This window comes from Rhinoderma darwinii, chromosome 7 (genome assembly GCF_050947455.1).
Source record: "Rhinoderma darwinii isolate aRhiDar2 chromosome 7, aRhiDar2.hap1, whole genome shotgun sequence".
In the NCBI taxonomy this organism is placed as follows: domain Eukaryota; kingdom Metazoa; phylum Chordata; class Amphibia; order Anura; family Rhinodermatidae; genus Rhinoderma; species Rhinoderma darwinii.
In genome coordinates this window covers 77,198,392-77,215,409 of record NC_134693.1, presented here as the reverse complement: position 1 = coordinate 77,215,409, position 17,018 = coordinate 77,198,392, and the positions used below count along the sequence as shown (strand labels likewise).

Here is a 17,018-nt window from a genome sequence, read left to right as displayed (position 1 = left end):
CAGCATGTCAATGTATTCTTCAGAATTTTTTCTGTTACTAATTTTATCCATTGAATTCAATAAGGAAGTAAGACCTGCAACAAATAGCAGATGTTGCGATTTATGCGTCGGAAAAGCTGCGATTTCACCACAAAAATCGCAACTCAGAAACAACATTCAGAAGACCATTGTCTCGCAATCTCCGTTCTAGTCCCCAAACTGTTTCCACAAAGTTCGAAGCATACAATTTTCCAAAAGGTCTTGGTATGCTAAAGCATTAAGATTTTTCTTCACTGGTGACGAGTGGAAAACCGCATTCAACACCCGAGACGGTCACTACGAATATCTTGTAATGCCATTTGGACTGTGTAACGCCCCAGCTGTGTTCCAGGATTTTGTGTATGACATCTTCCGAGATCTGCAGTATGTCTGTGTGGTGATTTATTTGGACGACATCCTGATCTACTCACCTGATTTGACGGCACACCGGAGGCATGTTCGCCAAGTTCTGTCTCGATTAAGGGGGAATCTCCTGTATGCTAAACTCGAAAAGTGTGTGTTCGAGAGGAACTCTCTGCCCTTCCTGGGTTACATAGTGTCCGACCGTGGACTCAAGATGGATCCAGAGAAGGTGGAATCCATCTTAGAGTGGCCACGTCCACAGGGGCTTCGGTCCATGCAACGATTTCTAGAATTCGTAAATTTCTATTGCCAATTTATCCCAAACTTCTCGTCTCTGACTGCTCCAATCTCCGCCCTCACCAAGAAGGGGTGAACGCCAAGGAGTCAGCATTTATAAACCTTAAGAACGCTTTCACCTCAGCCTCCGTTCTTCATCACTCTGATGCATCTCAGCAGTTCTTTCTGGAGATGTACGTATCCTCCATTGCTGCTGGAGCACTACTATGTCAAAAAAACCTCTGAGGGCAAGATGGTGGCTGGTGGCTTCTTTTCGAAACTATTCTCTCCGGCTGAACGTAATTACTCCATCGGGGATCGGGAGTTGCTGGCTGTCAAGTTGGCATTAGAGGAGTGGAGACACTTGTTGGAGGGCGCGGTTCACCCTATTACCATTTATACAAATCACAAGAACCTCACATACCTATAGTCAGCAGAACGAATAAATCCTCGCCAAGCCAGATGGTCGTTGTTCTTCGCCCGATTTCAATTCCTGCTTCATTTCTGTCCTGCTGATAAGAATGTGAAGGCTGATGCCCTGTCCTGATCATTTGAGAGTAGTGACTCTGAGGAGATTCCTCAATATATTATAGATCATTCTAGGATTATTACCACTTACCCTCTGCAAATTAGAGACATTCCGCCTGTAAAGACTTTTATTCGGCTTGCACACAGGAGGAGAATTCTCCGCTGGGGACACAGCTCCAAACTGGCAGGGCACTGTGGTGTTCGAAACAATCAAGACTTGATAGCTCGTCATTACTGGTGGCCCACGCTGCCTAGAGATGTTGCTGATTACGTCTCTTCATGTACAAACTGCCTTGAACAAGTCCACCCGCTCCAAACCTGCTGGTCTGCTCCTACACCTGCCTGTTCCTGATGCCCCTTGGCAGCATATTGCTATGGACTTTATTAACCGGTTAAGGACTAGGCTGTTTTACAGCTAAATGACCAGAGCAAATGTTAAAATTTTGCTATGTGCTTCTTTAGATGACTATAACTCTGCAGGTGAATAAAGTTCATCTTTGAATTTTACACTCTTTTTAAAAGACAGATAGGGCTTTGTTTTAGTGGCATTTGTCAGTATATATCATTTTTATTTTTTTCTCTAAAGTGGGCAAAATTGGAAAAAAATGCAAGAATTTAGCAATTGCGTCAGTTTATGCTAGCATTTTTCACACACAGTATGGACCACGGACAAAATTAATCTCCTTTCACATTCTTCCACTTCTCCCGTGCATGGGGATACCAAATATGTGTGCCTTATTCACTGTGCGGGCATGTGCAAGGGCTTGGCATAAAAGGAGGCTTTTTGGCCTTTTCGGTCCAGGAATTTTGCATTTGATTTTATAGCCGCATACTGTTTTCTGGGGGGTGTAATGCTGCTGAAACATTAGAATCACCCCATAAATTACTTCATTCACACAAGTAGACCCCACAAGGTTTCCTTCAAGGGGTTTATCATATTTTTAGCAAGTCCAGTTTTCTTCTGAAAGTTTCTTGAATAAGATGGAACAAAATAAAATCAGCTTTTTTTTTAGCAAATGCGTCAGTTTAGGCTAGCATTTTTCACACACAGTATAGACCACGGACAAAATTCATCTCCTTTCACATTCTTCCACTTCTCCCGTGCATGGGGATACCAAATATGTGTGCCTTATTCACTGTGCGGGCATGTGCCAGGGCTTGGCATAAAAGGAGGCTTTTTGGCCTTTTCGGTCCAGGAATTCTGCACTTGATTTTATAGAAGCATCCTGTTTTCTGGGGGGCCTAATGCTGCTGAAACATTAGAAACACCCCATGAATGACTTCATTCACACAAGTAGACCCCACAAAGTTTCCTTCAAGGGGTTTATCATATTTTTAGACAGTCCAGTTTTCTTCTGAAAGTTTCTTGAATAAGATGGAACAAAATAAAATTAGCTTTTTTTTAGCAAATGCATCAGTTTTTGCTAGCATTTTTCACACATAGAATGGACCACGGACAAAATTCTTCCCATGTCACATTCTTCCACTTCTCCCGTGCATGGGGATACCAAATATGTGTGCTTTATTCACTGTGCGGGCATGTGCCAGGGCTTGGCATAAAAGGAGGCTTTTTGGCCTTTTCGGTCCAGGAATTTTGCATTTGATTTTATAGCCGCATACTGTTTTCTGGGGGGCCTAATGCTGCTGAAAGATTAAAATCACCCCCATAAATGACTTCATTCACACAAGTAGACACCACAAGGTTTCCTTCAAGGGGTTTATCATATTTTTAGTAAGTCCAGTTTTCTTCTGAAAGTTTCTTGAATAAGATGGAACAAAATAAAATTAGCTTTTATTTAGCAAATGCATCAGTTTATGCTAGCATTTTTCACACATAGAATGGACCACGGAGAAAATTCATCCCATGTCACATTCTTCCACTTCTCCCGTGCATGGGGATACCAAATATGTGTGCTTTATTCACTGTGCGGGCATGTGCCAGGGCTTGGCATAAAAGGAGGCTTTTTGGCCTTTTCGGTCCAGGAATTCTGCATTTGATTTTACAGCAGCATACTGTTTTCTTGGGGGCGTAATGCTGCTGAAACATTGGAAACACCCCATAAATGACTTCAGTCACACAAGTAGACCCCACAAGGTTTCCTTCAAGGGGTTTATCATATTTTTAGCAAGTCCAGTTTTCTTCTGAAAGTTTCTTGAATAAGATGGAACAAAATAAAATCAGCTTTTTTTTTAGCAAATGTCTCAGTTTAGGCTAGCATTTTTCACACACAGTATAGACCACGGACAAAATTCATCTCCTTTCACATTCTTCCACTTCTCCCGTGCATGGGGATACTAAATATGTGTGCCTTATTCACTGTGCGGGCATGTGCCAGGGCTTGGCATAAAAGGAGGCTTTTTGGCCTTTTCGGTCCAGGAATTCTGCATTTGATTTTATAGCCGCATACTGTTTTCTGGGGGGTGTAATGCTGCTGAAACATTACAATCACCCCATAAATTACTTCATTCACACAAGTAGACCCCACAAGGTTTCCTTCAAGGGATTTATCATATTTTTAGACTGTCCAGTTTTCTTCTGAAAGTTTCTTGAATAAGATGGAACAAAATAAAATCAGCGCTTTATTAGCAAATGCGTCAGTTTAGGCTAGCATTTTTCACACACAGTATAGACCACGGACAAAATTCATCTCCTTTCACATTCTTCCACTTCTCCCTTGCATGGGGATACCAAATATGTGTGCCTTATTCACTTTGCGGGCATGTGCCAGGGCTTGGCATAAAAGGAGGCTTTTTGGCCTTTTCGGTCCAGGAATTTTGCATTTGATTTTATAGCCGCATACTGTTTTCTGGAGAGCCTAATGCTGCTGAAAGATTAGAATCACCCCATAAATGACTTCATTCACACAAGTAGACCCCACAAGGTTTCCTTCAAGGGGTTTATCATATTTTTAGTAAGTCCAGTTTTCTTCTGAAAGTTTCTTGAATAAGATGGAACAAAATAAAATCAGCTTTTTTTTTTAGCAAATGCGTCAGTTTAGGCTAGCATTTTTCACACACGGTATAGACCACGGACAAAATTCATTTCCTTTCACATTCTTCCACTTCTCCCGTGCATGGGGATACCAAATATGTGTGCCTTATTCACTGTGCGGGCATGTGCCAGGGCTTGGCATAAAAGGAGGCTTTTTGGCCTTTTCGGTCCAGGAATTTTGCATTTGATTTTATAGCCGCATACTGTTTTCTGGGGGGTGTAATGCTGCTGAAACATTAGAATCACCCCATAAATTACTTCATTCACACAAGTAGACCCCACAAGGTTTCCTTCAAGGGATTTATCATATTTTTAGACTGTCCAGTTTTCTTCTGAAAGTTTCTTGAATAAGATGGAACAAAATAAAATCAGCGCTTTTTTAGCAAATGCGTCAGTTTAGGCTAGCATTTTTCACACACGGTATAGACCACGGACAAAATTCATCTCCTTTCACATTCTTCCACTTCTCCCGTGTATGGGGATACCAAATATGTGTGCCTTATTCACTGTGTGGGCATGTGCCAGGGCTTGGCATAAAAGGAGGCTTTTTGGCCTTTTCGGTCCAGGAATTTTGCATTTGATTTTATAGCACCATACTGTTTTCTGGGGGGCGTAATGCTGCTGAAACATTAGAAACACCCCATAAATTACTTCATTCACACAAGTAGACCCCACAAGGTTTCCTTCAAGGGGTTTATCATATTTTTAGACAGTTCAGTTTTCTTCTGAAAGTTTCTTGAATAAGATGGAACAAAATAAAATCAGCGCTTTTTTAGCAAATGCGTCAGTTTAGGCTAGCATTTTTCACACACAGTATAGACCACGGACAAAATTCATCTCCTTTCACATTCTTCCACTTCTCCCGTGCATGGGGATACCAAATATGTGTGCCTTATTCACTTTGCGGGCATGTGCCAGGGCTTGGCATAAAAGGAGGCTTTTTGGCCTTTTCGGTCCAGGAATTTTGCATTTGATTTTATAGCCGCATACTGTTTTCTGGAGAGCCTAATGCTGCTGAAAGATTAGAATCACCCCATAAATGACTTCATTCACACAAGTAGACCCCACAAGGTTTCCTTCAAGGGGTTTATCATATTTTTAGTAAGTCCAGTTTTCTTCTGAAAGTTTCTTGAATAAGATGGAACAAAATAAAATCAGCTTTTTTTTTTAGCAAATGCGTCGGTTTAGGCTAGCATTTTTCACACACGGTATAGACCACGGACAAAATTCATTTCCTTTCACATTCTTCCACTTCTCCCGTGCATGGGGATACCAAATATGTGTGCCTTATTCACTGTGCGGGCATGTGCCAGGGCTTGGCATAAAAGGAGGCTTTTTGGCCTTTTCGGTCCAGGAATTTTGCATTTGATTTTATAGCCGCATACTGTTTTCTGGGGGGTGTAATGCTGCTGAAACATTAGAATCACCCCATAAATTACTTCATTCACACAAGTAGACCCCACAAGGTTTCCTTCAAGGGATTTATCATATTTTTAGACTGTCCAGTTTTCTTCTGAAAGTTTCTTGAATAAGATGGAACAAAATAAAATCAGCGCTTTTTTAGCAAATGCGTCAGTTTAGGCTAGCATTTTTCACACACGGTATAGACCACGGACAAAATTAATCTCCTTTCACATTCTTCCACTTCTCCCGTGTATGGGGATACCAAATATGTGTGCCTTATTCACTGTGTGGGCATGTGCCAGGGCTTGGCATAAAAGGAGGCTTTTTGGGCTTTTCGGTCCAGGAATTTTGCATTTGATTTTATAGCACCATACTGTTTTCTGGGGGGCGTAATGCTGCTGAAACATTAGAAACACCCCATAAATTACTTCATTCACACAAGTAGACCCCACAAGGTTTCCTTCAAGGGGTTTATCATATTTTTAGACAGTTCAGTTTTCTTCTGAAAGTTTCTTGAATAAGATGGAACAAAATAAAATTAGCTTTTTTTTAGCAAATACATCAGTTTATGCTAGCATTTTTCACACATAGAATGGACTACGGACAAAATTCATCCCATGTCACATTCTTCCACTTCTCCCGTGCATGGGGATACCAAATATGTGTGCTTTATTCACTGTGCGGGCATGTGCCAGGGCTTGGCATAAAAGGAGGCTTTTTGGCCTTTTCGGTCCAGGAATTCTGCATTTGATTTTACAGCAGCATACTGTATTCTTGGGGGCGTAATGCTGCTGAAACATTGGAAACACCCCATAAATGACTTCATTCACACAAGTAGACCCCACAAGGTTTCCTTCAAGGGGTTTATCATATTTTTAGACAGTCCAGTTTTCTTCTGAAAGTTTCTTGAATAAGATGGAACAAAATAAAATCAGCTTTTTTTTTAGCAAATGCGTCAGTTTAGGCTAGCATTTTTCACACACAGTATAGACCATGGACAAAATTCATCTCCTTTCACATTCTTCCACTTCTCCCGTGCATGGGGATACCAAATATGTGTGCCTTATTCACTGTGCGGGCATGTGCCAGGGCTTGGCATAAAAGGAGGCTTTTTGGCCTTTTCGGTCCAGGAATTTTGCATTTGATTTTATAGCCGCATACTGTTTTCTGGGGGGCCTAATGCTGCTGAAAGATTAGAATCACCCCATAAATGACTTCATTCACACAAGTAGACCCCACAAGGTTTCCTTCAAGGGGTTTATCATATTTTTAGTAAGTCCAGTTTTCTTCTGAAAGTTTCTTGAATAAGATGGAACAAAATAAAATTAGCTTTTTTTTAGCAAATGCGTCGGTTTATACTAGCTTTTTTCACACACGGTATAGACCACGGCCAAAGTTCATCTCCTTTCACATTCTTCCATTTCTCCCGTGCATGGGGATACCAAATATGTGTGCCTTATTCACTGTGCGGGCATGTGCCAGGGCTTGGCATAAAAGGAGGCTTTTTGGCCTTTTCGGTCCAGGAATTCTGCACTTGATTTTATAGAAGCATACTGTTTTCTGGGGGGCCTAATGCTGCTGAAACATTAGAAACACCCCATGAATGACTTCATTCACACAAGTAGACCCCACAAGGTTTCCTTCAAGGGGTTTATCATATTTTTAGACAGTCCAGTTTTCTTCTGAAAGTTTCTTGAATAAGATGGATCAAAATAAAATTAGCAATTTTTTAGCAAATGCGTCAGTTTATACCAGCATTTTTCACACACAGTATAGACCACGGCCAAAATTAATCTACTTTCACATTCTGCCACTTCTTCTGTGCATGGGGATACCAAATATGTGGGCCTTATTAACACATAGAGATGTAGGAGGGCGGACGATAGAAGCTTATTTCACAAATCGCTTTTTTTCAAAGCTGGTTTTACAAAACTCAACAGAGTTTCTATAACACTCCCAAAATATCTGCTCTTGAAGCAGAAATCCCAAAATATTCATCTAGGGGTATAATGGGAATTTATTTTTTGGGGTTTTCTAAAATAAGAAATTGCAGGTTTATGCAAATGGTGCTATCCAGCAGATGAACTTTAGAAAAAATGCAAACATGACATCCACCCCCCACCCATTCCCTCCCTTACCCTTGGAGTAAAATCAGGGGAAAAATAAAAAAGTAATGTAGGGCAAATATATTTTCAACAAATTAACTAAAATCTAATAATGCAGAACAGTGTGGTATTTTTTAAAACATGGCTCAATGCACAGGCCTGGTTACGAGGGACATAAATATCGGGAATCTTTGCGGTGCCCGTCTTTTCTGCAGACGCGGCACTTTTTCTGCGGGTTGCTTTTGGTTGGTGTTGGGGGAATCCGACTGATGAAGTGTCTTTCAGTCAGTCGCGTGACATCATCAGACTGGGGGCATTCTCGGGTGTCCTGAACATCAAAAATGAGGCCTTCAATAATTTTCTCCTGGAAATCCAGGTATGTGTCTCTGCCTCTGTTTTTTTTGTAGAGCACAAATAAGTTGTGGATGGCCACCTGTAACAAATAAATGGCCACTTTTTTGTACCAGGTTTTTGTTTTTCGCTTTACTAAATAGGGCTGTACAACCTGGTCGCTTAAATCCACCCCCCCCCCCCCATGTACTTGTTATATTCGGACACGCTCACTTGTTTGTGCTTGTCCGATGTTGCCCCTCTTTCCCTCACTGCCACTGTTCCTGCGATATGAATCGTGCTTAGCACATACACGTCTTTGCGATCCCTGAACTTGACCGCCAGCAATTCCTCAGATGCATAAGCACAGGAGTCCCCCTTTACCATGCGCTTCCCCACTAATTGCTGTGGAAAACCAATTCGGTTTTTGCGCATGGTACCACATGCCCCAGTCCTTGCAGCATGCAAATGCCTAAATAGGGGCACACTGGAATAAAAATTGTGGCAGTACAGGTGGTACCCCTTGTGAAGCAGAGGCTGCATTATCTCCCACACAATTTTGCTGCTGGTGGAAAGATCAGGGGGGCATCCAGGAACATTTATTGAGCGGTCCCGCCCTTCATAAATCCTGAAGGCGGTGGTATATCCTGACCCGCTTTCGCACAGTTTATAAAGCTTAACGCCATATCTTGCCCTTTTGGAAGGTAGATATTGGCGAAAGCTAAGTCTGCCATGGAAGTTGAGGAGGGATTCGTCCACACTTACATTCTGCTCAGGGGTGTAGAGTTGCAGAAATAAATTATTCAGGGAATTTATTAGCTGTCTTATTTTGAACAACCGATCCCGGTTTGCATCGGTACTTGGGGGGGCCTGTGCATTGTCGTTGAAGTGGAGGAACCTCATTATTGTCTCATAACGAGACCTGGGCATTACTGCAGAATATACTGGGGTGGCTTGGGCGGGTCTTGTTGACCAGTAAGACCTAATGGAGGGCTTTTTGACAATACCCATATTTAGGGTGAGCCCCAATAAAATTTTTCATTCCTGCAAATTGGTGGGCGTCCAATCTCTGGCATGGGTGGATGAAGGTTTCTGCCTTATATATTGAGTGGCATATAAATTTGTTTCGTGGACAATCTGATTTAGGATGTCGTCCGTTATAAATAAATGGAAGTAATCCATTTGGACAAAATTTGTATTGTCCACGGTTATGCCAGGAGTGGCAGTAAATCCGTGGATTCTAGGCCCAAAAGATGGGGCAGGTGCCCATACAAGAGCCTGGACTGGAGGGACCAGGCTGTCCCGTGCCACAGCGCTACTTGGCCCTGCGCTTTCATGTTCTGCAGTTTCAACTGCATCAGGGACAACGTCCCCTGAAGATGAACCTGAAGTGACGCTGTCATCGTCACTGCCCAAAACAGGTTCCATCTCTGACGACATCTCTGATGCGGTCTCCGACTCAGACCACAGCATGGCGTATGCCTCCTCGGCGCTAAACAACTTCCTCGCCATAACGTCACTAACACTAACTAAACCAATTTTTTTATTTTTTTTTAATAAAAAACACAAACTAACTGGTATATAGATCTACACTACCGCTAACAAAAAAATAAACCGCTATTGCTATATATATTATATATATGTGGATATATATATATAATTATATACTCCCTACCTGCCTATTCTAATAGAATAAAAGAAAGAAAGGTAGATAGATAGATAGATAGATAGATAGATAGATAGATAGATAGATAGATAGATAGAAAAAAAGATAGATGGATAGATAGATAGATTGTATAGATAGATAGAAATCTATCTATACAGAGAATGTTTTATAGTGTAACTGTATTTTTTTTCACTGTATTCTTCTGGCAGCAATTCTCTCGAGTCTCTTCTTCTCCTTAAACTGAAACAATGTTTGAGGAGAAGAAAAGAGGCAGGAGATTTACTGCCAGAAAAGTAAAAATAAAACCATTGTGGTCGCTGTGATAGGTTTTCACAGCGACCACATGTTCAGGGACCATCAGATTGGTCCCTGATACTCTGCCCAGTGCCCAGAGCTGTTGGTAACAGCCAGGGCATAGAGCTGTGTGCACGCGATCACGTGCACACTGTTTTATACGCAGAAATGCATGTGATCGCTGTGATTTGTTGTCCACGGATCGGGGTGTGCAGTTCACGTCCAAGTTCTTGAGAGCCCTGTGCAACCTGCTAGATGTTAAGTTGGACTTCTCCGCCTACCACCCACAGTGCAGTGGCCAGGTCGAGAGGACCAATCAAATTTTGGAGAACTATCTTGGTTATTTTGCTTCCGCCCAACATGACAATTGGGTACAACTTCTGCCTTGGCCAGAATTCTCATACAACAATCACAATAGTGAGTCTTCTACTACATGTCTCTTCTACATTGTGCACAATCAGCATCCTCAAGTTCCCCTTCCAGTGCCAGCCATGAATATACCGAAAGCTGCCATTCTCCAGTCTGTGGCCCGCATGAAAAAGCATGCTGACAAAAAAAGAAAAGTTCCTCCTCAATTCTCTCCTGCAGTCAAAGTCTGGCTGTCCTCATGAAACATTAGACTCAAGATGCCTTCTCACAAATTCGCTCCTAGGTCCCTCGGTCCTTTCGAACTCCTGCAAAGGGTAAACCCTGTATCCTATAATCTTCGGTTGCCTCCTACGCTCAAGATTCCCGACTGTTTCCACGTGTCCCTCCTTAAACCTGTGGTCCTGAACCGCTACAGTAAGACTCCTGGTCCTGTGGTTGCTGGCAGCGGTTTATCTGATGTTTTTGAGGTGAAGGAGATACTGGACTGCAAGAGGATAGGAGGAAGGACTCTCTATTTGGTGGACTGGAGTTGGTTTGGTCCTGAGGAGAGATCCTGGGAGCCAGAGGAGAACATCAATGCCCCTACCCTCAATAAAAAATTCCTCTCTCGCTCTGGACCCAAGAAGAGAGGGCGTAAGGGGCGGGGTACTGTTACTGTCACGGACCGCGACTTCCACTTACCTGCCTCCCGCAGATCGTCCTCTTTCTGCCAGCATCTTTCTCCCAGGGACGCTGGCACATACGTCCACTCTCTCCCGTAGTGCTCACTAGAGGGCGCGCGCACTGGTTCCTGGCCTTAAAGGGCCAGCACGCGCATATGTAAATAATTTATTATTCCCAGATCACCCTGAACTATAAAACGGACCCTGCCCTTCTGATCCTTGTCTCAGCATTGTTTGTAATTCCCATTTTAGTCTTGCATATGGTTCCTTAGTGTTGTCCCGTTCTAGTGTTCCCGTGCCCTGCTACCTGTAGCCTGTATCCTGTGCTGTGTTATTGTTCCTGAGCCTGTTTAGTGATTGGAGTCATACTATACCCATTGTCATCCACCACATCTGGCGCAACCTACTGCACTCGTTGTCATCCGCCACGTCTGGCGCAACCTACTGTGACTTGGCCAGCTGCCTCTCCGCTACAGCGGAGCAGCCTAGTGGGTCCACATACCCCTAGATCGTGACAGATACTAGCTCAAGTAGTAGCTAAAGCGGGTAGGAAAAAGTAACAACATTAACTAACACTTGTCGTCAGCATTCTGACTGGTCAGACTGGTGTGTCAGTCCTGCCAAGATACTCATTGCGGCGGCAGCCGATAGAGAAAAATGGCACTGGATCGCAGCATGGTAAGTATGTTACACAGAGTACCCGGAGGAAACCCATGCAAATACAAGAAGAACATACAAATGTGTTTTTTTTTTTGTTTAAATCTTTAAAAATTGTGTGTAAAATTGTTTAACTGCAGTTAGATTCATCATTAATATGCTGGCTCTATAAGCCAGTCTCACATGTAATCACATGACCATGCTCCTGGTGTTTATCTCCTTCTTGTGTGACCTACTGTACCATACCGCCCAACTTTCAAGGATCACAAAGAGGGACAACCGATGCAAATTTTTTTATTTTAAGCCACGCCTGTAAATCCCATCCAATCCCACCAATACACACCCGGTTCAGCCCACACAGTATCATGCACTCATAGTGCCTCCCACACAGTATAATATCAAATGGCTGCCTCCACACAGTATAATGCCCCCCTAGCTGCCACCATACAGTATAATGCCCCCATAGATGCACCCATACAGTATGAAGCCAATGCAGATGCCCCCACACAGTATAATGACTACACAGATGCCCCCATGCAGTATAATGCCCAAACAAATTTCCCCCATACAGCATAATGCCTCCTTAGCTGCCCTTAGCGTACATTACGATGCAGTGTCCCCTGTAGATAGTTCCCATATATAGTGCCACAGTTTCCATATAGATAGTGCCACACACCCTTGAAGATAGCGCCACCCCCTGTACATAGCGCCATTGGGAGTCCCTCTAGGAACGGAATCCCCAGCCAGAGAATAGTCCAGGGATTCCGCTCCTAGAGGGAAGCTCTGATGTCACTCTCCATATATGGACAGTGGCCTCAGGGGTTTCTTCTAAGAGCAGAATTCCCAGTCAGATCATCAGCAACGGGGATTCCGCTCAAGGAGTAGCCACTAATTCTGAAGAAGGGAACCATCATCTCCCTGCTTCAGAATTAGTTCAGAGTAGAGGGAGCTGAGGACTCCCCAGGCACAGCGCTACTTTAAGCGATGTGCTTGGAGAAGCACTTGATATATGGACAGTGACATCAGTGGCTACTCCTTGAGTGGAATCCCCGTTGCCAACTGTAGCCGAGGATTCCACTCCCGGAGGAGCCCCTGATGTCAATATCCATATATATGGACAGTGACCTCAGGGGTTTCCTCTAGGAGGGTAATGCCAGCCAGATCTTCGGCAACGGGGATTCCGCTTAAGGAGTAGCCACTGACGTCACTGTCCATATATGGACAGTAACGTCAAGGGCTTCCCAGAGCACAGCACTTAAAGTCCTCGGCGAGCTCTGCTCCTCCGCTATGAACTAATTCTGATGCAGGGAGCTGATGGTTCCCTGCTTCAGAATTGAGTTCAACTGTATCTGTGTCCTGAGATTTTCTTTACAGCACATCATCGATATAGGAAACCTTAGTCAGAAGGAGAGTTTTAGTGCATGCTCTGTGAAATGTGCAGAGGTCACTGTGCATGGAGGGAGAGGAGGTAAGCTGTCCCTATCACCATTTGTTAATGGTGTGATCTTGTGTATCATTCCATTGTGAGGTTCTAGTCAGTGTTAAAACTGCAATATTTCAGGATTTAATAAATAGTAACATGTTTAATTTTTTTTAGAGTAACTAAGAGTAACTGCACTTTCACAAAACTTTTGATATACCATAGAGACCTGCCATAAGTTTTGGATCGGTGGGGGTCCAGGTGCTGACACCCTCACCTATCACTCAAACAAAGGTACCTAAGTGCTCATCCGAGCACTCTGCCTCTTTGGCTGTGATCGACTATCCTCATTAGCTGTAGATGGCTTCACATTTCTAGGAGAGTGAACACTGCCTGGACCCCCACCGATCAAAATGTTTTACTTCTAAGTATCAGTTCACATGTTGCGTAAATACTGAGGGTTTTCCGCAACAGAATTTGTTGCTGAAAATCCACAGCAAATAAAGTAGCAGCAAAGTGGATGAGATAAAACAATTCTCATCAACACGCTACATAAATACTGGGTGGGAAAAAAGCTCAGAAATTGACCTGCGGTGCGGAATTTTATTCCGCAGCATGTCAATTGTATTTGCGTAAATACTGCTTTGTTGCAGGTTTTCCCCATTGAGTTCAATTGGGAGGTAAATCCCGCAACAAATAGCAGTTGTTGCTTTCTTTGTTGGTGGGTTCGCAGCGATTCCGCTGCAAAAGCGCAACTCTGAATAAAAAAAACCCTACTATACTTACCTAGGGGTCTGTATTTCTTCCACCAAGCCAGCCTCCTAAGATGACGCTTCATCCCGGGTGACCGCCGCTACAGCCCATCACAGGCTGTAGTGGCGGTCACATGGATGAAACATCATCCCAGGAGGCCGGCTTGGATGATGTCAGAGGGCGGGCCTCCTGGGATGACGCTTCATTCCATGTGACCGCCGCTGAAACGTCATCCCAAGAGGCAGGCCGTATGCAGCAGTTTTCCGCAGCAGACATTCGAAGTGAAAAACTGCACCACAGCTTGGTGCGCTTTTTCGCCCGGAATTCCCTGCGGCGCAAAGTGCGGATACGCTGCTTTTACGCAGCGTATCCACCCCATGTGAACAAGACCTAAACAATAGGTCATTTTCTCACAATACATTCCTTTTCAAAGGTCACTTTGATTATAGATGAAGATCCATGCACGAGAATCATTAGTCGTCGTACAGTTGCCTCGGCAACTCTACCATCCATTGTACTACCTGCATCTCTCCACACTCCATGTAAGATTATAGTAACACTTTAAACAGCATCTGCTGTAACAATGCTAATGTTTTTGAGCCAATCATATTGGAACGATATATTAAATATATTTTGCACATGAAGGTTACTTCCTTTAACTTACAGCTGGCTTCTCCTGAATTTATCTGGGTTTTAGGGCTGATTCAGACGAACGTTGCGTTTTTGGGCGCGCAAAAAACGTGGCATTTTGCGCGCGCAAAAACCACTTGACAGCTGCGTGTGTCATCCGTGTATGATGCGCGGCTGCGTGATTTTCGCGCAGCCGCCATCATAGAGATGAGTCTAGTTGACGTCAGTCACTGTCCAGGGTGCTGAAAGAGTTAACTGATCGGCAGTAACTCTTTCAGCACCCTTGACAGTGAATGCCGATCACAATATCGAGAAACCTGTTAAAAAAAAAGAAAAAGTTCGTAATTACCGAGAACTTCCCTCCCGGCCGTTGCCTTGGTGACGCGTCCTTGGTGACGCGCCTCTCTTGACATCGGGCCCCACCTCCCTGGATGACGCGGCAGTCCATGTGACCGCTGCAGCCTGTGCTTGGCCTGTGATTGGCTGGAGCTGTCACTTGGACTGAATTGTCATCCCGGGAGGTCAGACTGGAGGAAGAAGCCGGGAGTTATCGGTAAGTCAGAACTTCTTTTTTTTTTTACACGTTCATGTATATTGGGATCGGAAGTCACTGTCCAGGGTGCTGAAACAGTTTAACTCTTTCAGCACCCAGGACAGTGACTATCTCCTGACGTCGCGTACCGGAAATTTTTTTGCCGGGTTCGGCCAAAACGAGTTCGGCCGAACCCGGTGAAGTTCAGTTCGGTTGTCCGGGTTAGCTCATCTCAAAGACACTCCGTTTGGATGTTTGGAAACAGAAAAGCACGTGGTGCTTTTCTGTTTACATTCATCCTTTTGACAGCTGGTGCGCGAAACAGTCGGTTCGCACGGAAGTGCTTCAATGAGTGACTTCAATGGGTGCGTGATGCGCGAAATACGCGGAGATATTGAGCATGTCACGCTTTTTGCGCAGCGGACAAACGCTGCGCAAAAAGCACGGACTGTCTGTACTGCCCCATAGACTTGTATTGGTCTGTGCGTGGCGCGTGAAAACCACGCGGCCCGCACGGACCCAATACACGTTCGTGTGAATCCCCCCTTAAGGCCAGGGCTACACCTAGACTGATTGATTCTGCTGATTGATTTTAGCTATTGACGGTACAGATGCAGTCCAAATGAAAACATTGAGTTGTGTGCAAACTTGTGGACTGCAGCTGAAGAGTTAAAAGTAAGCAGAAGCAATACAAAAAGTCTAGATGTAGCCCTGGCTTTAAGAAAAAATATTAGGGGTCCCTCCCCTGTTCATTCCTCTTCGGGTATGTTCACACGCTTAGCAAAAAACTTCTGAAAGTACAGAGCTGTTTTTAAGGGAAACAGCTCCTGATTTTCAGCCGTTTTTTATTCAAACTCGTGTTTTTCGCTGCGTTTTTTTTCCAGAAGTTTTTGGAGCTGAAGAGTCAATGAAAAACGGCTCCAAAAAGGTCTCAAGAAGTGACATGCACTCCTTTTTCGTGGGCGTATTTTAACACACCCGTTTTTCAAAACGGGAGTGTAAAAAAATGCCCCGTCGGAACAGAACGCCGTTTTTCCCATTGAAATAAATAGGCGGATGTTTGGAGGCGTTCTGCTTCTGAATTTTCATCCGTTTTTCACCCGTTTACGGCCAAAAATAAACCATGTGAACATACCCTTCGAATACATAATATTGCTGCCTCTTTAATCTGACAGCTGACTGCCTTGTCATTTGACCTCACACTGTTTAGCAGAAGTGAACAACTGTACAAACTCCAGACTAAAGACTCATTCAGGGATAGGCAAACCCTTTAGGGCTTATGCACGCGGCAGAGCTCTGTGTACGGAGCCTATACAGCAGTGCACTAAGTCGTATATACCACAATTTATTTTCTGTAGAATTCATACTAAATCCAACATAAACACCTCTATATGAAATCAGAAGCATTCTGAGGTGCAGTAGAGGCCACATGACCATGATTTTCAGACTGCTTTGCAATTTCTGTATCCACCATTCATTTTAAAGAGTAAGGTTGGGGTCCCACAGATTTGCTGCAGATTTTGCATACATTTTCTAAGCCAAAACCTGGAACGGAACCTAAACTGAACAAATACATAAAGAAAGGCCTAAGGTTGGGTTCACACTGAGTTTTTTGCAGGCAGAAAATCTGTCTCAAAATTCCGTTTGGAATTTTGAGGCAGATTTTGCTCTGTCTGCACGCCGATTTTCGCGGCCATTGAGCGCCGCGGGCAAAAAACGCAGAGAAATACGCTTTCTCTTCCTCCCATTGATGTCAATGAGAAGTCAGAGACGTAAACGCCCGAAGAAACGCTCGCGGGAAAAAAACTGTTTCCGCATCAAAAAACGTGTCTGCAACAGAAAATCTGCAGCAGAATCTCTAGAAAAACGCTGTTTTTTTCTGCTCATATTGCTGCGGAAACGCTGTTTTTTTTCCACAGCGAGTTTACCTGCGAATTTAGTGTTAAACATTGGTTATAGCAATATATATGTATATGTGCACCTGCAGATTTCCAGCTCTTTTTACTGCATTTCTGCTGC

General features: G+C 43.7%; 1 protein-coding gene across 6 annotated transcripts in view; it reads left to right on the top strand.

Moving 5' to 3' along the window:
* DMC1 (DNA meiotic recombinase 1) overlaps positions 1-17,018 on the top strand; it is a 408,015-nt gene that overhangs the window by 269,798 nt on the left and 121,199 nt on the right. The window lies entirely within an intron of this gene.